Source organism: Pongo abelii, chromosome 3 (genome assembly GCF_028885655.2).
Source record: "Pongo abelii isolate AG06213 chromosome 3, NHGRI_mPonAbe1-v2.0_pri, whole genome shotgun sequence".
In the NCBI taxonomy this organism is placed as follows: Eukaryota; Metazoa; Chordata; class Mammalia; order Primates; family Hominidae; genus Pongo; species Pongo abelii.
The window spans coordinates 185,366,482-185,388,282 of record NC_071988.2 but is presented as its reverse complement, the minus strand read 5'-3'; the positions used below and the strand labels follow the sequence as shown (position 1 = coordinate 185,388,282).

General features: G+C 36.9%; 1 long non-coding RNA gene and 1 pseudogene across 1 annotated transcript in view; both read right to left on the bottom strand.

Annotated features, from left to right (window-relative positions):
- The window catches only part of LOC129058877 (uncharacterized), a 51,483-nt gene extending 38,055 nt beyond the window's left edge, over window positions 1-13,428 (bottom strand). Inside the window, exons 1-2 of the long non-coding RNA XR_008524293.2 lie at window positions 13,358-13,428; window positions 7,344-7,468 (exon numbers count right to left, since the gene is read on the bottom strand). This is a non-coding gene — a long non-coding RNA (uncharacterized LOC129058877). The remainder of the gene's footprint in view (window positions 1-7,343; window positions 7,469-13,357) is intronic.
- A 1,597-nt stretch (window positions 13,429-15,025) lies between these two features.
- LOC112133011 (large ribosomal subunit protein eL33-like) lies at window positions 15,026-15,351 on the bottom strand (annotated as a pseudogene).
- Window positions 15,352-21,801: the final 6,450 nt, after the last annotated feature.

Here is a 21,801-nt window from a genome sequence, read left to right as displayed (position 1 = left end):
TACTAAAAAAAAAAATACAAAATTTAGCCGGGCGTGGTGGCGGGCGCCAGTAGTTCCAGCTACTCAGGAGGCTGAGGCAGGAGAATGGCATGAACCTGGGAGGCGGAGCTTGCAGGGAGCGGAGATCACGCCGCTGCACTCCAGCCTGGGCGACAGAACGAGACTCTGTCTTAAAAAAAAAGAGCTAGCGGTGAAGTTGGTGCTTTATGCAATTACAGTTAATATACCATGGTAACTGAAATATGAACTGTATTGATGGAAACTAGTAATGTTTAACTAAACCATAATAACTGAAATGTATACATATCAGAACCATGCAAAGAGATTGCCTGTACTGAAATATCTGCTTAGCTAAATTATATAACACATCATGGCCCAAGCAACCCTACTTTGGGACCCTTTTAATAAAGAAAGCTGTGGCCAGGCACAGTGGCTGACATAATCCTAACACTTTGGAAGGCTGAGGCAGAAGGATCACTTGAGCCCAGGAATTTGAGACCAGCCTGGCCAACATAGTGAGACCTTGTCTCAAAAAAAAAAAAAAAAAAAAAAAGGAAAGAAAAGAAAAAAGCCAGGCATGGTGGTGTGCACCTATAATCCCAGCTACTTCAGAGGCTGAGGCAGGAGGATAGTTTGAGCCCAGGAGTCTGAGGCTGCAGCTAGCTAAGATCACACAGCAGCACTTCATCCTGAGTGACAGAGCAAGATTCTACATCTACAAAAAGCAAAAGTAAAAAAAGAAAACAAGTTTTCTACCCTCTAGTCATAAAGATTCAGCATCTCAAGTGTTCAAGGCAGATTCTAGCAAAGAGAAATATTATGTCTAGCAAAACAGAATTGTTTAATATCTATAATTGTGTAAAATAAAAAGCTTAATAAGAGTAGGACCCAGGTCTGTGTTATACTCTGTATCCCTATTGCCTATTACAATATTTTCCATGTGGTAGACATTAAATAAATGTCTGTTGATAGGATGCATGAATGAATACATTGATAAATATCAATATGATTAAAATTTTGATTAAAAGACTGAAATATAATAAAATTTTGTGTTTAATAAAATGGATAATACATCATAGATTAGAAACTACATTCCTTTTAAGCTTCAAAGACAAAGATCTAAAGTTTAAATGAATGGCCAAGTAGCTTCAAAGTTTCCCACTGATTAGAAATACAACATGCTTCATTCAAGATTACATATTTGGAGCTTTATCACAAGACTTATTTTTCTCTCTTTTTCATTTTGAGAGACAGCTCACCATCCCAGAAAGCTGACTGAGTGGGCCTCAGACACAGTAACACCTGCTCTCTCTTTAGACTGGGAATTGCCAAATGACTTTTAAGCAAAAAGAGCAGATAATACCTCATCTCATCCTCCAACACTGGAGGCCGGCAAAATTGAAGACAAACAGAAAATGAAAGGAGAGAATGGAAGCCATTACATCCAGCAGAGAGTTTTCACCATTTCCTTAACGTGGAGGACTCTAAACTGTCAGCCCCACTCTGTATTGTTCGCTATTCAATTATGCTTAGTGAATTATACTGTGCATAGCATACGGCTCACATTTCATAAATACATAGATGACGAGAAGCCTAAATGGCTGTTGTCATCAATATTTTGTTGTTTCAAGTGAGCAGAGAAAGAACATAGCGCCTTTTATACAGTGTTGCATTAACAATAATTAATAATCACGTTAGCAATACTTGATAATGTTAACAAAAAGATTACATTTGAAACCATGTTTGTTTAAAACCTTCCACATTTCAGTATTATTTTATGACAAATGATATATTTGGCAATTGTTAAATGTCCTGTTTTCATTAATACTGGTGAATGGAGAACATATAAATTCTTTTTTAAAATAAATTTTATTGTATATATTTAATATACAAAACATGATGTTATGGAATACAAATAGATAGGAAAAAGGTTACAATAGTGATGCATAGTAGTTTGCATCTTTTTCTTATCTCTTAGTATTTCATAACATCACGATGATTCCTTATCTTCATCTTACATAGTTACATAGTTTTTTTTTATGGCAGGAGCAGCTTTAACCCACTCATTTAGCAAAAATCCCAAGTACAATTCAGTAGTCATCCCTTATCTGTGGTTTCACTTTCCCATGATTGCAGTTTCCCAGGGTCAGCTGCAGTCTGAAAGTATTAAGTGGAAAATTCCAGAAATAAACAATTCATGAGGTTTAAATTCTGTCTTGTTCTGAGCAGTGTGATGAAATTTTGTGCCATCCCATTCCATCCTGCCCAGGAAGTGAATCCTTCCTATATACACTACCCTCTAGTTAGCCACCAACATCATCTGCATCTGACATCCAACCATCAACATCATCATGGCTTCATGATCCAGGATCACCCAAAGCAAATGATTTTGTTCCTGACGAATGATCAGAGAGTCAATAGTAGCCTAATGCTAGGTCACAATGCCTATGTCATTCACCTCACTTCATGACATCAGGTAGAGCATTGTATCATCTCACATCATTACAAGAAAAGGCATGCGTTCAGCACAGTAAGATATTTTTAGAAAAAGAGAGAGACTACATTCATATAACTTTTATTACAGCATATGTATTATCATTGTTTTGTTAATATTAATAATTGTTAATATCTTACTGTGCCTAATTTATAAATTAAACCTTATCATAGATGTGGATACATAAGAAAAAAATACGTAGCATATATAGGGTTTGGTACTTGCAATTTCAGACACCCATTGGGGGTCTTAGAATGTATTCCCCACAAATAAGAGAGGGCTGCTGTACACTACTATTAACTATGGTCCTAAAGTTGCAAAATTTTTATAGTAAATGCTATCAGTGGCACAGCCTTGATTTTCCTGATGACAACACCTGTTAATTACAGGTAATGTACTAAGTGCCTTTAGTTGGTTTTTGCAAACCCAAATTCATAAAGTCAAATGAACATCATTGAAAACCCCTGTTGAGTGAGCATCGCACCAGTTTCTTTATTTGTTTTCTCTCAGAATTAAACAGTAAAAAGAAAAATGGAAGAAACTACAATCACTTAAGGATCAAATCACTGCCTTTATGTAGTAGTTATCTTCTGAATTCACATTCAGGTTCCATTATTATCTAATAACATTTAAATCCTACTTTACAGCATTTGAATTTCTTAGCTAGAAATGAATATTTTAGGAAACATGAAAAAGATTAATATTAACAGGAAAAAATTAAGAGATTCTTTGGTTGCAATATACATGCTAAGTTTCCAAGGAGCATACAATCTGTATTTAAATTCTATGAAAGAGTAGTGAAGCACATGGTACTTTCTATTCAAGTAAAATTCTCATATTTAAAAAATAAGCATGTCTTATTTTAGGCCAATTTTATAAAATATTATGAAGCTTCTTTATGTAGAAAGAAAAGGTTTATTTTAGTGTGTAAGGATAGAATGCCAAAATTGTGTTTACTAGAAATATTGTTGGGCTTTGGAATTTTAAAAATAGTTATTAGGGAATATAGGCAGTAGTAGGTGAATTGGTTAAATTTATGATATCCTTGAATAAGACTGAAGTCCTGTACCAACCTATGTAGTTTGTTATATAGAACCAAAGTGTGGTAACCTGAGGAAACATGAAAATACTACAGCAAATGGTATCATGTAGGGCCTTCTGAGAAAGAAGAGCAACATGTAGCCTAACAGTGAATGTGCAGCAATCTGAATAGTTTGTGGTTGAAAAAGCAAGAAACAACTGTCTACCACAATAAGCAAATATTAGTTTTGTAAATGTCCCCAAATAGGAAAGCCCTGTTGATTGCATCTTGTTCTTCTCAGTCATACACACAGTTATTGCTTTGATCATCGTCAGTGGCATCATTTTATAATGAAACAGACATGCTGAGGGTTTGCAAAAGGGATTTGCATCTTAGCGATTTGCATTAAGTAAAACATGCTGCTTGCTTAAACAGCCACATTTATGCCTTTTCACACATTACCCAGTTATTATTCAAGTAAAATACCATATACTGAATAACCGCAGTTCTCTACCAAAATCCTAATTTATCTAACCCTTGAGCTATTATTCATGAACTGTTCTATCATTCCTTTTTCCCCCCTGATTTAAATCATTTTTCTAGGAGGAAATGAACAATAACGGGTAGATATACAAAATTTGCCTCAAAGCTATTATCATTTATAAATATAAGAAAATACTATCATTTGATGATTTGTTATTATTTGGTCTGCAGAGTATCTGGCAAAGCTTGAAAACCTTAGCTACATTTTCTCTCTGATTCTAGGTTTTGTACGTTTCTATGCTAAGGTATAAAACATGACTGCTTAAATTTAAGGGCAGCAGGACAAACCAACTGTTCACACATTTCTTTCTCAAAACCTTCTTGTCCTTCACAGTGGCAGAAGCATTCTGACTCACTAATGGTGGATGAAACTACCCTAGTGCAGTGACTAGAAATGAATTGGTTTAAGTTTCATCCCATTGGAGGCATGTTCAAAAAATGTATAAAAAGTGATACATACAGATGGTTAATTTTTTAAAAAAAAGATTCTAACAGCACAGGAGGATAAAAGATGAAGTAAAATGTTCTTCCCTAAGGCTGTTCCAAGTCTTACTATCCAATTGGGAGTCTTCCCAAAAACCTTTCCAGGCATATACAGATACCTCTCTATGAATGATAAGGGATTTCTTACTATTGGTTCAAGTCTTTTAAAATCTGTATCAATTTCCTGTTTTTGGTTGTAAGAAATTACCACAAATATAGTGGCTTAGAGAATAAACAAATGTATTACTATAAAGTTCTTGAAGTCAGAGGTCTAAAATGAGTTGGCAGAGCTTTATGGGAGAAACAATTTCTTTATCTTTTTCAGCTTCTAGAGGCTGACTGCATTCTTTGTGAGTAGCCCTATATCCCTCTGACCTCTTTCAGAGGCGTCACATGTCCTCTGACTCTGATCTCCTGCCTTCCTCTTTTAAAGACCATAGTGATTACTTTGGGACTACCCAGATAATGTAGAATAATCACTTTATCTCAAGATCCTTAATATGATCTGCAAAGTTCCCTTTGCCAAGCAAGGTAATTTGTTCACAGGTTTCAGGAATTATAACATAGACATCTTTGGAGGGCCCTTATTCTTCCCACTGCAGTATCCCTCAGTAAAGCTTTTATTTTCATTCAGATCCTGTACTTCTCTTATTTTGTTTATTCCTAATTATGTTATCTAGCTTTGCTGTTGTTGTTATTGCTGACTATTGTTCATACTTAGATTTTCATCTAATATGGGTTCTTTGGAAACTTGGAAAACTGATTTTTCCAGTGACAGGGCTTTCTAAAGATCCTCAATTAAATGCAGGAAATGAGCTGTCCACACCGAGAACTCCTAAATCCAAAGAACTATTTCCTGGAAATATCTGTCCTTTTATCATCATTTGGACTTGTCAGCATCAGTTGATGGTTTCCTCCTGCTTGAGAAGCTTTTTTTCACTTGTTCTCAGAAAGGTCTTTCTCTCTTGATTCTCTGCTTCCCTTGTTGCTTTTTCTTGGTATCCCTTGTCATTCTACCACATGCTCTACATTTGTGTGTACAGTATTTGCATTGCTAATCTTCAATAGGTGTATTTATTCTCTGAATAATCTCCAGTCTCAAGCCTTTAAATACCACCTCTGTTCAGAAAACTTCTAAATTTATGTATCCAGCTCCAAACTCTTCCCTTAATCCCAGATTTGACAATTCAGTCTCTCTCTCTCTCTCTTTTTTAAACAATCTCTTCATAAATATCTAATTGGCATTTTAAACTCACATGCCCAAAGCAGAATTTTTGAACTTCTTTACCACCACCCCTACTAAATAATCCTCTTCCCTCCCTAGTCTTCTCCAGCTCAATATGACACCCTCTTTCACCCTCCTGATTAGGAAATAAACACACATTCGCGTGTGCATACACACAAGACATATTTGCCTCTTCTTTTCTCACATCCCCTTCCAATTCAACATCAAATGTTGATAGTTCCACCTTTAAAAATATTCAGGGCCTCACCATGTTTTAACCACCTCTAATCACTAACATGCTAGTCCAAGAGACCATTATCAATCACTTGGATTATTGAAATATATTCCTTTTTGTGTTCACTCACTTATGTCACTCAGAGTGGCTCTTTCAAAAAGTTTAATAGATTATATCACTTCTCTGTTAAAAACCCTCTGGCTTCTAATTTATTCAGACTAAAAATTCTCCACATTTTGATATTTTGGTAGATTTGGTAGATTGAGAGGATGGACATTTTCTGCTTAGATGGCTATAGGGAATGTGGTGTTTTTGGAGAGGGATGTTTTCTACTAAATCTAGATAGTAAAGGTAGTATCATGTGAAGAGGTTTAGCGTGTAAATGAATGATCTGTTAGGCAGAGTGGAAATGACCGATGGGTCAGAGAAGAAATTAGGAACTTGTGCTTGGATTGTGACCTGCGATGTCAAGAACATGAAATCTGGTGGGAGTGACATTTCTGAGAGTCCAAATTTAACACTGGTTTCAGTTTAGACTAAGGCTTCATAGATTCAGATTTAGGCTAAAAGATCAAGGCAGGGTTGTTGGTATACTAAGGGGAAGCCCTGGGGACCAGCATATTAATGGCACTAGGAAAAATAGAGAACTCCAGATAGAAGTAAAAACCAAGGAGACAAAATTAGTAACAATGAATACAGCAACCCCTTTCTATCTGCTGATTCTCCAGTCAATGCCAACTGATGGAAGTTCTTAGATTCATTTTATTTAAAGGGGTCACTTCACTTCTAAAATGAACTATTCTTATTCATTTATTTATCTGTTGAATTCCTGTCATCTCCATGATCCTCCCAAATCCCTTTCTCCATATCAACTTTTTATTAAAGTCTTTTTATTTTAGTAACAATTTGTTAATGAAACTTCATTTCTTCAATAAACAGGGGTTAAACAAGACAGTAAGACTTCTTCTGCTTTGGTGTTTTTAAGGCAGCTACATAACCTCAGTACTTTATAAGGCCACAATGTTCTGTTTCATGTGTAAGAACGTATTTTGGTCAGTTCATAAGCTTTTAAGTCATTAGTACATTAGGACAGTTCAATTTCTCATGACTCATATTCACAAAAAGATCAATTACTGTTAATATCTATAACCCCATCTCCTGGACAGTAAGGGCAAGGTTTTCCGTGGCAAAATCTTTTTGCTTTTGTGTGATAGTGTTATGTTTGAATATTCCATACAGTTATCTTTGGCCACAGATGTCATTTCATTTGTATCCTTTTGTGTCCTTTCTTAATTATGATCTTAAAATAAATGTATTACAGAGACATCATCAGAAAAATTACCTGTATAATGATGCCTTAGGTCTACAAAGTGTTTTTGTGTGTGTGTGTGAGTACAAACCATCTATATCCACATTATCTCTTTGGTCTTCAGAAGAACATGGTAGGCTACACCTGGTTCATCACACCTGTTTAAAGAGAAAAAATGACAATCAACAATGTTTAGTAGCTTGGTAATAAGTATCAGCAACAATTCTAGAACGCAGATCTTCTGATTCCTAGTCTATGGTTCTTTTCATTTTGTGATACAATGGTCATTAAGGAGTTAAACAGGCAAATCCGTGAGAATATATAATTTAGAATATGAATAATTACATTGCATTATAACTGTTATGATATTCATGCTTTTGCCCAATGGAGATTCCTTTGGGCAAATTTTTGATACCCAATCAAATACTTTGTCATAATGAAACAGAGGATAAAATTTCTTCCCAGGGAAGCAGTGCTGAAAGACCAGAGAACACTGGGACATCTGATGAAAGAACAGACATCACTCAGAGCAGAGACAACCAATCAGAGTGTTCGTAAATAAAACTGTTGACAGGTATTTTGCAGGGCATAGGGAAGAAAATCAGAGCCCCACAGACAATGCAATAGGTAATGGCTCTGTATTTTAAATGAACCTTGTGTAATTGTAGAAGTGGAAACCAGGTATTTTCTACAGAGTGTTAAATAAGCTTTCTGCTAAAAGTAAATGACATTCAAGCACAGACATGTGTGACAGAAGAACAGTGGAGAACCCACACACAAATCAGCAGCAGCAGCAACAAAAGAAGAGAAAAACAGGTACCAGATAGAAACAAACAAAGAGCTTAACCTCACATGGTTAAGAAGTTTCTCCAATTCCTAGAGAATGGAAATCCACATATGTTGGTAATTTAAATATATATGATATTCAATATATATTTATATTTAACATATCATATATAATGTATAAACAGAGAGTAGTGATTTATACGTGTACATTAATTATGTGTTTGCAATTAGATGAGATAATTCAGCAGAGGATTTTCTATATAACACCCACTTGAACATTAAGTTCCCTTAATTTAGGATCCTATGTGCAAGTTGTGCACTGCAAATCTCTGAGGGGCGCCATTCACATAGACTGTGCTAGGCATAGACTGTATAGTGAATGGCCCCCATCTGCTTAACCGTGTTTCAGCTGCTCTTACGAATGTCCGCCTTATCTCATCATCCTCTGCTCAAATTAACTTTGTGTGTGTTGGAGAGTGTGTATTTTCTCATCCTTGTTTCAGTTCAGTTGTCATCTCAGAAAGACTTTTTCAAAACACTTGATTTAGTATCCTATCCAACCTCATTCAGTCTGTACTTTCTTACTCAATTACACTGTCCTCGAAAGACTTCCCCTTACCTAAAATTTTCCTATTCATTTATTTGTGGTTATTGTGATTTTCCTGCCCCGTTAAAGTCCAAACCTCTGTGAATGAGCAACAGCTGAAGTAAAGTCCTTGCCACCTAATAGGTACTCAACAAATGTTTAAATATCAGTGAAATGAATGAATACAATATCAAATAATGTTTTGAAGATTAATGATATAATGAAGGTAATCTATCTGGAACAAAGTGTCTGAAATTTAGTAAGAAATCCATGATTTTTGTTTTGTTTTTTGTTTTGGTTTTGGGTTATTTTTGGCCATGTTCTGACATTGTAATCACTTCTTTATATACAAGCTCAACTCTTTAGTCCTCTTCCTTCATCATGTTTTCCTGGAAAAAAAAATTCCAATTCCAGTTAAATCCAACTCTTCACATACCCTTCTGTGCTGCACCTACATATCTGAATGTGGCTGGAGAAAATCACACCATCTTGTGGCTTGGTCTTTTTTAAAATTCATTACTTAAATGCAAATAGGGCCCTTCAGCTTCTTTCTCTAGTTCATTTCCTCTCTCTTCTACTCTTCCTAAATGATTTAATTTCTTTTTGTCTCCTAAGAGCACCACCACCAATTCTTTCCTTAGTTGATAATCTCTTTTTATTGAGAAAATAAAAGTAATCAAAAATTCCACAAGCTTCACTAAGACATTACGTATCTCCATCTGGGCTGGGTTACACTTTATGGCTGTGGGACCAGCGCAATCACCTACGGACCCATACTTAAAAGGGACTGCACTCACTTCATGGCTGTGGGAGCAGTGCAATCACATAGGGACCCATACTCATAAGGCACTGCACTTAGGGTTTAATCATCTGTGGATCCTATCTTAAAATAACAATTCTTAACACTTTTGTCTTTGAATTTGTGTTTTGTGTGAAGTCCAATATAACAACAGAGCACCCTTGAGGTACTTGGAAGCAGCTCACAGGTCCTGCCTCATACTGCTTCTCTGCCTTGCCCAATGGGTTCTTGTTCATTCAATCTCTGCCCCAGCCTTCCCCTCCCCTGACACCCTCCACATAGGGTTGCAGGTTGGGTTGGACTGGTGGTCTGAATTCTGCTGTCACCCTCCATGCCAGGAAGAAGACCTGGGCCCTAGTGCAGGGTGGGTCAGGATCAGGCACACCCCTGTGGGCATCTCGGAGCAAGGCAAAGAAAGCTGGTGTGGCAGCTGGACAGTTCATGCAACAGGCATCTAGGCAGGGGCCTCTCGCCCACTTCTGATCCAAGTCCTGAGTACATCTTGGGGAAAAGACGTAGTCTCTTCAGGGGTTACCCACTGTGAGGGTTAATTTTATGTGTCAACTTGGTGGGACCAAAATGCCCAGATATGTTGTCAAACATTATTCTGAATGTTTCTATAAGAGTGTTTTTTATGCAATTAGCATTTAAACTGGTAGATTTTTAAAGCAGATTTCCCTCCATAATGTGAGTGCGTGGACCTCTTCCAATCAGTTGAAGACTTCAATACAACAAAAGACTGACCCACCACAAGTGAGAGGGGATTCTGCCAGCAGATTACCTTTGGACTTGAACTGCAGCGTCAATTCTTTCCAGGTTTCCAGCCTGGGAAGGAAGATTTTGGACTTTCTAGCCTCCATAATTGCACACACACATACACACACACACACACACACCCCCTACTCGTTCTGCTTCTCTGGAGAACCTAACTTAATATGCCCATCCACTGTGGTTGGGGCAGCCAGCTCCTGAGGAAAATAGATTGACTTCCCTTAACCAGGGCCCTACATTTTCATTTTGCATTTGGGTCACAAAGTAGGTAGCCAGCCTCAATCTGTCCTGTATATGCTCTGACATTTATCTGTTGTTTCTACAGACGAGTCTTTATCTAAGGCTAACCTCACCACTTATGCACTATATTCCATTTACTCTAATCTGCTCAAAGACATTGCTTCAACAATTCTTTCAACTTTCTTCTATGTGATTTCCCCCCCTGACTGAATTATACCCATCATCATGCCAATTTGCTATAACTTTTCTCATCTTTGAAAAAAATATCTTCTGGTCCCATATAATCCTTCGGCATGCCTCATCTCTCCACTATCCTTTAGATTAAAGCTTCTCAATAAAGTAATTTATACTGACTGTTTTGGCTGTTTCCAATTTTTCCCTTAGTCTACAGATAACTGGCTGGCATGGGATTTGTTGAATTATTCTGCCAGCCTCTAAAGTATTAGGAAGGTCCATAGCAACTCTCACTCCACTCAGCGCTGATGATCATTCCTTTGTTTTAACATGCCTACTTACTTTCTGCAGATGCTATCCCAAGACAGGCAGAGGCAGCCAGAAAGATGGAGGGTGCACCATTATACTGAATATTCTACAAATACCAACCACATGAGAGCACACTGGCAAGGATATAACAAATATCATCCCTAGCCAAGTTGATATTATATCCCATCTATGTATCTTATAATAGGATTTGACAATTTTTTTGAAATAGTCTAGAATGTCGAATCTTTGGGGTTTTTAAAAATTTTTTTAGACAAGGAGGAAATAAGTCAGTTATTCCTATATGTGTAATAAATAGCATCATATTTTTACCTGAAAGGGGTCCTGATCCAGACCCCAAGAGGGGGTTTTTGGATCATGGGCAAGAAAGAATTTGGGGCGAGTCCACAGAATAAAATGAAAGCAAGTTTATTAAGAAAGTAAAGGAACATGAGAATGGCAACTCCAGAGGCAGAGCAGTGGCATGCTGCTCAACAAAGTATACTTAAAGTTACTTCTTGATTATATGTCAAACAAGGGGTGAATTATTCATGAGTTTTCTGGGAAAGGGGTGGGCAATTCCTGGAACCGAGGGTTCCTCCTATTTTTGACCATATAGGGTAACTTGCTGATGTTGCCATGACATTTATAAACTGTCATGGCACGGGGCGGGGGGGGGGGGAGGGGGGAATGTCTTTTAGCATGCTAATGCATTATAATTAGCAAATAATGAGCAGTGAGGATGACCAGAGGTCACTTCCACCAACATCTTGGTTTGGGTAGGTTTTGGCCAGCTTCTTTAGCGCATCCTTTTATCAGCAAGGTCTTTGTGACCTGTACCTTTTGCCAACCTCCTATCTCACCCTGTGACTAAGAATGCCTAACCTCCTGGGAATGCAGCCCAGCAGGTCTCAGCCTTATTTTACACAGCTCATATTCAAGATGGAGTCACTCTGCCAAACACCTCTGACACTATCATAGTCTCTGTTTAGCTGACATGTTAGTGCTTTCTAAAAAAGAATAGCCTGTTAAATGAATTGGTCTTTCCATTAAGACAAATACAGCAGGCAGCAGCAAATATTTTTATGCCAGAACTACTACTACTGTCATTTTTACTTTGAGTGTAATGTTGGTTTTCTGTATTTTTCTGTGTGCTTGAAAACCTAAAGCTATAATTGATTTTGGATGGAAGATTTTTTATGACTGCTTTATAATGAGACATTTATTCCAGGAAGCCACATGCCCCAAGTCTTCAGGTCTCAGAGTTTGTATTTACCATTTGTTTTATACTGAAGAATAGGGGTAATGAAAGTACACAGAAATCAGACAAGCCAAGCTAAAAGCAGCATGAATACATGGAAAACTACAAAAGAACATGAAAGAAGATGAGTCAATGAGTAAGAAGCAATCTGGCAACATAAAATCCACCGAGGACAAACATACACATGGACTCGGAGAACAAATAAATATTTGATAACAATCAGTTATGAAACCATCTATCCTTAGGAGAAACATTCCTACTCAGTTTTTTCTCATCTCTTTTCTCTTTTTTATGATGTTGTTTATTTTATACTTGAAGAATTAAAATTGTGCTCTCAGCATTGTAAACTATTCCTTATAGATACATATTTTTAAAATACAATTAATTTTTATCACAACACTTTTAGACTCGCAGCGAAATTGAATGGAAGGTACAGAAATTTCTTATATACTCCTTTTACTCACATATGCACAGTTTCTCCACTATCAAAATCCGAAACCACAGTGGTACGTTTGTTACAATCACGAGCCTACATTTAAGACATCATTATCACCCAAAGTCCGTGGTTCATATCGAGGTTTATTCTTGGTGTTGTACATTCAATGGGTGTTGACAAATGTATAATGATATGTGTTCATTGCTATAACATCATATAGAATAGTTTCACTTCCCTAAAAATCTTCTGTGCTCCACCTGTTCCCTCCCTCCCCTCTAACCCTTGGCAACCACTTATCTTTTTTCTGTCACCATATTTTCACTGTCTCCACGCCTTTTCCAGTGTCATATAGTTGGATTCATACAGTCTGTAGCCCTTTCAGATTGCTTTCTTTTACTTAGTCATATGCATTTAAGGTTCCTCCAGGTTTTTCATGATGATAACTCATACCTCTTTAGTGCTAAATAATGATTTATTATCTGAATATACCACAATTTATTTGTGCATTCACCTATTGAAGGATATCTAGGTACATCAGTATGCAGGTTTTTATGTGCCATAAGTTTTCATCCAATTTCGGTAAATTCTAAGGAGTACAATTGCTGAATCATATAATATTAATATGTTTAGTTTTGGAGGAAAATGTCAAGCTGTCTTTCAAAGTGGTTGTGTCATTTCGCATTCTCACCAGCAGTGAATGAGTGTTCCTGTTGCTCCATATCCTTGCCAACATTTGCTGTTGTCGGTGTTCTAGAATTTGGTCATTCTAATACTGTGTAGTGATATCACTCCCTATATTTCTATAATTTGTTTCCCTGGCATTCTTCATTTGCCTCTTAGAAATAGAAAAAGTTTGATTACCCAGGTTTGAGCTTTCTTTTTTTTCTCTCTCTATTTGAGCATTTCTTCTTCTCTCTCTCTTCAAGTAGAACTATCTTAGCCTGAACATAAATAAATAAAAAGATATGTACCTACCTACATTCTCTGACACTAGTACATTGATAAGAATGGAACAAATCTTATCCTTAGCTAAGCATGCAGTATATTTCATCTACCTGTCCCATAACAAGATTTGGTAACTTTTTTGAACTAGTCTGGTAGGTCAAATTTCTCATTTTTTATTTCCTGAGGCAAAGGGTGAATAGGATGAAATTTGATCTCTCTTGATAATTGCTTTCTTTTTTAGCCAAGGACTAGTAATGTGTTGGTGATAAAACTTTTCAAATGTAAATACCTATGAGAGGTATAACTTATGTTTATTAGCTAATTTAAAAACAGCACATTAGTGGTCAGGTGCAGTGGCTCACACCTGTAATCTCAGCACTTTGGGAAGCTGAGGCAGGCGGATCACTTGAGCTCAGGAGTTCGAGACCAGCCTGGCCAACATGGCAAAACTCTATCTCTACAAAAAATTAGCCAGGCATGGTGGCATGTGCCTGTGGTCCCAGCTACTCTGGAGGCTGAGGTTGGAGGATCACTGGAGCCTAGGAAGTGGAGGTTGCAGTGAGCCAAGATTGTACTACTGCACTCCAGCCTGGGTGACAAAGTGAGACCCCATCTCAAAAAACCCCCAGCAACTGAGTATCCTATTTGATTACTTAAGTAATGCTTATTCAGTCAGGAAAATTAAAGAATAGCATATGACATATCTAGCTATCTATCTCAACCATAATCTCACCAAATCTTTGCTTGCTATTGGCCTTTGAATGTGTATTCTTCTAGCTATTGCTGCTTTGATTTGTATATATGTGCATGCATTTTTGAGATGAAATTGTATGGTTTTATTTTGATATTTTCAGTTTATACGTTACTTATTCCAAGTCAAGTGTTATATACTGGAATGCTTTGTCCAGCCACAAATTCCAAGGATATCTTGCCCTAGCCTATCTGAATGAGCTGCCAAAAACCATCAACATAATCTCCATTTAAATTATTTTTAATTTCCATTTTTGCTTTTCAGTTTCCCAATCAAACTATATTGAACACGTACATACTCTTACAAGGTAATTTAAGGGATAATTTTAAGCTTCTTTCACTAACTTTCATCATAATGAGGAAGACAGTCCCCTTTGCACTTTCCCCAAAGCTTACTTATCCCCCGCAATCCATGCAATAAGGGCTTGTACTAAGATACGTTAAAACCCTCGTTATTGTCTAAGTCTCTGTAATCACCTTTCAATCATCATTCATACAGTTCATATAGCTCTGACTTCCTTATACTCTGAAAATGCTGAATAACCTTCGCCATTTTAAGCATACAACTCAACTCACGGCAATACTTTTAAAAGCCACCTAACAAAAATAACAGAGCACAAATCCCCCCTTTATTGATTTACTTTTCATCAGTTTAAAACCCTTAGGGGTACAGCTTCACACGGATTCTGTGTCCAGTGCCCTTAATAGGCAGATTGCTCCAGAATTTGGCACAAATCATGCCACTGTTTCCATGGACACAGGTTACCTTTCCCCAGATTACTTTTGTTTTGTTTGGTTTACCACTGACGTCACTGTGTTGTGATTTGCTCTGTATACATAAGCACATCTCTTGCCTGAGTAGAATTCAGTTTCATCTCAGGCATAGACACCTTCAGTTTTAAGAAGAGCTGTGTGCTCCGTTTGGTTTTGGAAACCCTACTTATAGTCAAGAAAACTGGCTATAGCATTGGACTACAGCTTTCCAGAAATGTTTTAAAAGTCCTATTTCCAATAGAGTGCCACAGGTTCCAAGATGGCAGGAAGAGCAGATTTTTAAAAATTATTTCTAAAAAAATGATACTTTGTATTTTTTCTATGATTTGTTTTGTTCATGCAATAACATAAGATAATCTCATATTATTATTACAATATATTTTTATTGCCTGCATATTATTTCACTTTATTAATATATCAGAATTAATTTAGCAATCTCTTATTGATGGACATTTTGATCATTTACATTTTTTTTTTTTTTTTTTTTTTGAGACGGAGTCTTGCACTGTTGCCCAGGCTGGAGTGCAGTGCCGTGATCTCGGCTCACTGCAAGCTCCGCCTCCCGGGTTGACGCCATTCTTCTGCGTCAGCCTCCCGAGTAGCTGGGACTATAGGCGCCCGCCACCATGCCCGGCTAATTTTTTGTATGTTTAGTGGAGATGGGATTTCACCGTGTTAGCCAGGATGGTCTCGATCTCCTGACCTCGTGATCCGCCTGCCTCGGCCTCCCAAAGTGCTGGGATCACAGGCGTGAGCCACCACGCCTGGCCCTTACACTTTTTAAATTATGTACAATTAATATCCTATAGCTGATTTTGTGCACATTCCTGATTATTTCCCTACTAGAAAACTCCTTGAAGTAAAATTTCTATGTCAAAGAGAATGAACTTTTTAAAGTCTTTTGAAACATAGTGCCAAATTATACTACTACAAGGCTATGGTATTGTAGTCCTTTGAGAAGTGCATGAGAGTTATCAGACAATATTTAAACCATCACTTAATATTTTTATGGGTTTGTAGAATCAGTCACAGAAAAAGACACCAACATATGGGAGAAAAAATAATTGAGTTGTGGGAGGTGGGTAGGGACAGAAAATGAGTACTGAGCCTTACTCCAACAGGCCATGCAATTGGTCTTCAGATTATAGAGAAAATAAGCTCTATATGCTGTTTACAATTTTATTATGTGCTTGAATTCGTGTTAAAATCTTTCTTCTAACATTCTCACCTGTGACATCATAACAATCAGAATGTAATTACCTAGAAGTGTAACCAAGTACCCTTTTTTCTTAAAAATAGTCTTTTCCTTTTTCTCCTTTTCTTGTTTTTCATGCCTACTCACGCCTTAGCTCTCAGGAATGTGATTATAACCTTTGCTCTTTATGCACCAGGCACTCCTTACACCGCTAGCTTATGTAACTATATGTTTGCTTCAAAGTTTCAGAGAGGAGATCTTAAAACAACCCAGGTGCCTGTGAAATTCTCCCCCATCAGGAGATCACTTAAAGGCTGTGGTTAATTTACAACCTGGCTGTGCCCGCCATGGCACCAGCCCATTCAGCGGATGGGGCAATAACTCAAGATACGTCATCAGAACAAGTCACATAGACCTGTATTGCCTCGCTCCCTTCTGCATCTCCCTCATGCCAAACTTCCCTTTTTAAGCTTTTCCTTTCTGCCCAAAATTTGAAGCAATTCCATTAGGGCAGGAGCCTGAACCACTTCCCCATTGCTAGCTTTGGCAAATAAAGTCACTTCCTTTCTATGGAATCTCATCCTTGTTATTTGACTTGTCAAGCAGTGAGCGGCTGAACCTGCATTCAGGTACAAAGCAAGGACATGGGCACTCGCTCTTAAATTTTACTCTTAATAAGTCAAATTCTGAGGGTCTCTCAGTGTCCTCTTTTCTAACATATTCTATCAGTAATGATGCTATTTAGATAAGATTTGTAGGTAAGAGTCCCTTTAGCTTCTGGGAAAAAGTGAGTTGCTGTTGGAATTCAGTGGAGATTATGCTCTAACATAATGCTTCCCTTAGAGTGGGGGAAAATTTTGACAATTATCACTTTGGAATGATTTGCACAGAGAGCTACCAGAGAGCTGGTGTCTGATAGCTTTGCAATAATATGGCTGTCACAAGTCCCAAAGCCCTCTGTCATCTATCTGGAATTTTCTTTTCTTTCTTTTTTTTTTTTTTTGAGACAGACTCTTGCTCTGTCATCCCGGTTGGAGTGCAGTAGTGCGATCTCGGCTCACTGCAACCTCCATCTCCCAGGTTCAAGCAATTCTCCTGCCTCAGCCTCCCGAGCAGCTGGGACTACAGGTGTGCACCACCACGCCCAGCTAATTTTTGTGTTTTTAGTAGAGACGGGGTTTCACCATAATGGTCAGGCTGGTCTCGAACTCCTGACCTCGTGATCCACCCACCTAGGCCTCCCAAAGTGCTGGAATTACAGGCATGAACCACCGAGCCAGGCCCTGGAATTTTATTTACTTCTTTCTCTTGGACCAAGCTGAAATTTTATAATAAAGAGAAAAAAAGATAGGAGTAAGAATAATATACAATATTGGGAAATGTGTTTACTTTTTAATAGCTGTGCTTAGAGTTTCTAATTTTCTGGTATGTTGGTGTAGAAGTGTGCAAAATTTTTGGTTCCAGTGTTGATCTAGAAATTGCAGAAGAAAGATGAAGAGAAAAGTATTAATCCACAGTTGGAAGCCCTCACTGGTAGGAAACCTCACACATGGCAGGAGAGAGGAAAACATGGTATCTCTTTATTAGTAGTGAGTATGCCTGTGTGTAGCCACCTTAGGTGACTGTTTGTTTTCTTTAATAATAAAAAAGAAAGTATGTGTCCATATTGAGACTGCAACATAATTATTCAATTTGCAACTTTTTACCAGATAACATGTTTTACATATTCTCAAACAGTGCCTATTCATATTCAGCCTGAGTATTTTGCCAGTTACTTGATTTTTGCCAAATACCACTTACACACACACAAAAAATAATAGTTCACATTAATTAGTAGTTATTTGCTAATTTACTCTTTTGAGAATAAAGAGCTGATCTTGCCATTGCACATAATGCTTTCAGGAAACACATTTAACACCTTTAAGACCTGGCACTGTTCACTTTTCACCAGGACAACATGACCAGTTAAGAACAAGTGGCTAGCCCTATCTAATAAATCAGCCAGATGCTTGATTTGCTTTATAATATTTTAGGAAACATCACTTCTCTCCAACCAAGTTGCTAGGGTGATATGTGACCTCTGTCTTTAAAAGCTCCCTTGAAGCTGTGAAGCCAAAGAAGTGAACTAAAGCCAGCAGGACTGTTTTTAAAAGAGTGAAAGCACAAGAATAATTTGAGATGAAAGGTGCAAGGAAAGCAAGAAAACTCTAATAGGGTAATAGTGGATGCTCTCTTTTTCCAAATTGACAAAAACATCCTCACTTAGCAACAGGTCTCATGGTAAGCAACTGATTTATCTATGTTCTGTTGAACTTTTGAACTGGATAGTTAATTTTCAGCCATAATATGTTTAATTGAAATGTTAGACATATTACTCATCTGTGGTATGCACTTTCAAAACCCTATTGGTAATTCATTTGCCTCAAAAGAAAAATAATGACTATAATGCAATTAGTATGATTTAATATTTATTTTATGAAAGCTTAAAGTTTGTTGCTGGGGAAAATCACCTGAAAACAATAGTAAAGGAAGGGAGAAATGTATTTTTATTTTTTGTGTGTGAAAAGTACATATTCTCCAAGTCAAGCTTTTATGAAAACAGTAGAATTCAATACATCTTTATATTATATATTTCTTATGGAAAGAAAAAGCTATTAAAATGGCTATGTATACTCTTTTCTTTTCAAAAATTGATAAAGTCCAAACCCAAACACAGATTTTCAGCTATAGAGTTCCTGTAAAACATATCTAAACTCAGAGTGGAAAGAATGAGTTTTGGAAGTATTGTTAGCTATCAATACTATCAACAGATTTCCACATGGTACCATGCAGAAATTAACTGGAGAAAAACGTTCATGACTATAAACAGCATTAAGAGCACTTTTTAAAAAAAGAACAAGAAATAAATAATTTATTTCTCTTTTCAATGTAAACTGTTAGGGAAGCCCTGCCCTGGCACCTCTGTCCTGATATAAGGGCTAGTCCTCATGCTTTGATAATGCAGTGCTTTCTTCGTCCAGGCTAGTAGTGACTATCATTGTCAATCACAAGGTTTTTGGCCTTCTTCGTCTTAAACTGAGCATGGTAGCAGAAAATTATGAACAATATTTTGAACTACAGAAGAACAGCTTGTGAATATTTTCTACGATAAGAGATAAACAGAGAAATTTTAGAGCCTCTGAAATTAGCCAAAAATCAAGGTGACTGTTCTGATGGAGTATTGCAGTCATCATAGAATATGAGCAAAGTAGATGAATGAAGAAGAGGGACCAAAGGAAACCAGAATAAAGGTATTCCCTCGCTGTGCACTACTAATCATGTTACCGTTTCTCTTTTTTTTTTTTTTTTGAGATGGAGTCTTGCTCTGTCATCCAGGGTAGAGTGCAGTGGCACAATCTCTGCTCACTGCAACCTCCACCTCCCGGGTTCAAGCCATTCTCCTGTCTCAGCCTCCCAAGTAGCTGGGATTATAAGCACGCACCACCATGCCCGGCTAATTTTTGTATTTTTAGTAAAGACAGGGTTTCACCATGTTGGCCGGGCTGGTCTCGAACTCCTGACCTCAGGTGATTTGCCCGCCTCGGCCTCCCAAAGTGCTGGGATTACAGGTGCGAGCCACCTTGCCCAGCCCCCTTTCTCTTTTTAAACAGATCTATTACTGATACCAGAAAAGTATTTCGTTTATATTGAATTAGAAACTAGATATGTTTGGAGTCCATATGACTCAGTCTTTACATAGAATAGTATTCGAAAAGGCACAGGCCAGAAAGCCAACAATAATTAGAAACAAATATTAACACTTATTTGATAAAAGCTTGATATAAAAAAAATAGGCAACAAATTGATAGTTAACAATACTTCCCAAACTCATTCGTTTCCACTCTGAGTTTAGATATGTTTTACAGGTACTTTTTAATATTTATATATATTATTACATATGTAAATATATATCTCATATATATAATATATATAGTCTTTCAGATGCTAAACTCTCCAAATATTCATTTAAACCCACCTATATGGTTTTCTGTCTTTGTTCTCCCTCCATGTCAACCCTTTATTGTGTAGATAAACTCAGCCTCTTAGCTCTCTTCATTCTATGGGTTCTGCTTCATACAAAAAGTAGGTAAATGAATAATACTACTTGAGGTAGGGATTGGGGTACACATGTGAGTTAATAAAGACCTGAGCTAGAGGTATGGGGTGGAGGAGGTGGTCTCTCAGTGAAATTAATACACATCATTACTCCTCCACCATTTGAACAAAATTATTATTTTAGCAAAATAAACACAGTCAAACACTTTAATATCACGCTTTGCTGTATTTTGGATATTTTGGATTTGCTGAGTTTGGATATTATGTGAATGTCAGTAGGCTTGCATCATTTATCAAGCATCCATGCCCAAATGGGAGGAAACTAATGTATGAGGGGTTGTTTGGAAGCAACTGCTTTGTTATTTTTTTGGAATGGGACTTTCTCAGTTCAATGTAAGGTCATTCATGTACTCTATAGTTTTACTGTTATACAGTTACAACATGGCAGTCTAATTGATAATAATATTTTTACTTTACTGTTTTAATAGCATAACACATTTTAAGAGACAGAATTTTGTGTGCCCCATATAAACTGTTATAATAGAATACCTCATATGGATTATATGAAAATAATATATAATACATGCTCATTCTAAAGAATTATATATAATATAAAAAATACAATAATACAAATAATATAAAAAAAAGAAGAAAGTAAAAAAATTACCATATCTTATTACCTACTAACTGATACGAACATTAAAAACCATTTCCTAGAAAACATTATAATTGAACACCCTAGGGAAAACACCATTCTATGTAATACATATAACTATATTTCGTTAATAATAAAGCATTTTTTAAAAGAATGTCCTCATATACAAAAGATAGGTATATAAAAGATGATATCTAAACCAGACATATTCTTGTGCGTTTTATCTAGCCCACAAGATAAGAAACTTCCATTATAGGTTGTCAGCTTAAGAAAGGGCCTTCTGTCTGTGTGAGTATCAAATAAAACTAGAGCAATAGGATCTGAATTTATAGTCTGGTTCACACAGCTCATCTCAATAAATCTTTTCTGTTGATAGTATAAAAATTGCAAAATAAGGAACCCCTCCAGGTATTACAAACAGACACAGGCCTCAAGTGATAATAGCAATAAAGATTCTCATGCCCAGGAATTAGCAACTCAGCTAAACTACAGCCCTTACAAAATGGAGCTTGAGTTGGGCTTCTTTGGCCTGGATATTACATTTGTTCCAATGGGTTTTTCTCCAATAATGTAACCCTGGCATGTGTAGTGGGGTTGAGTGGGGTAGGGTGGTCTTGGATTATTTACCACCTGCTTGTAAACCTTAAGGAAATTAATTATATCTATATGTCTCCTTGTGAAAAGTGTCTCTTCATGTCCTTTGCCCACTTTTTAATGG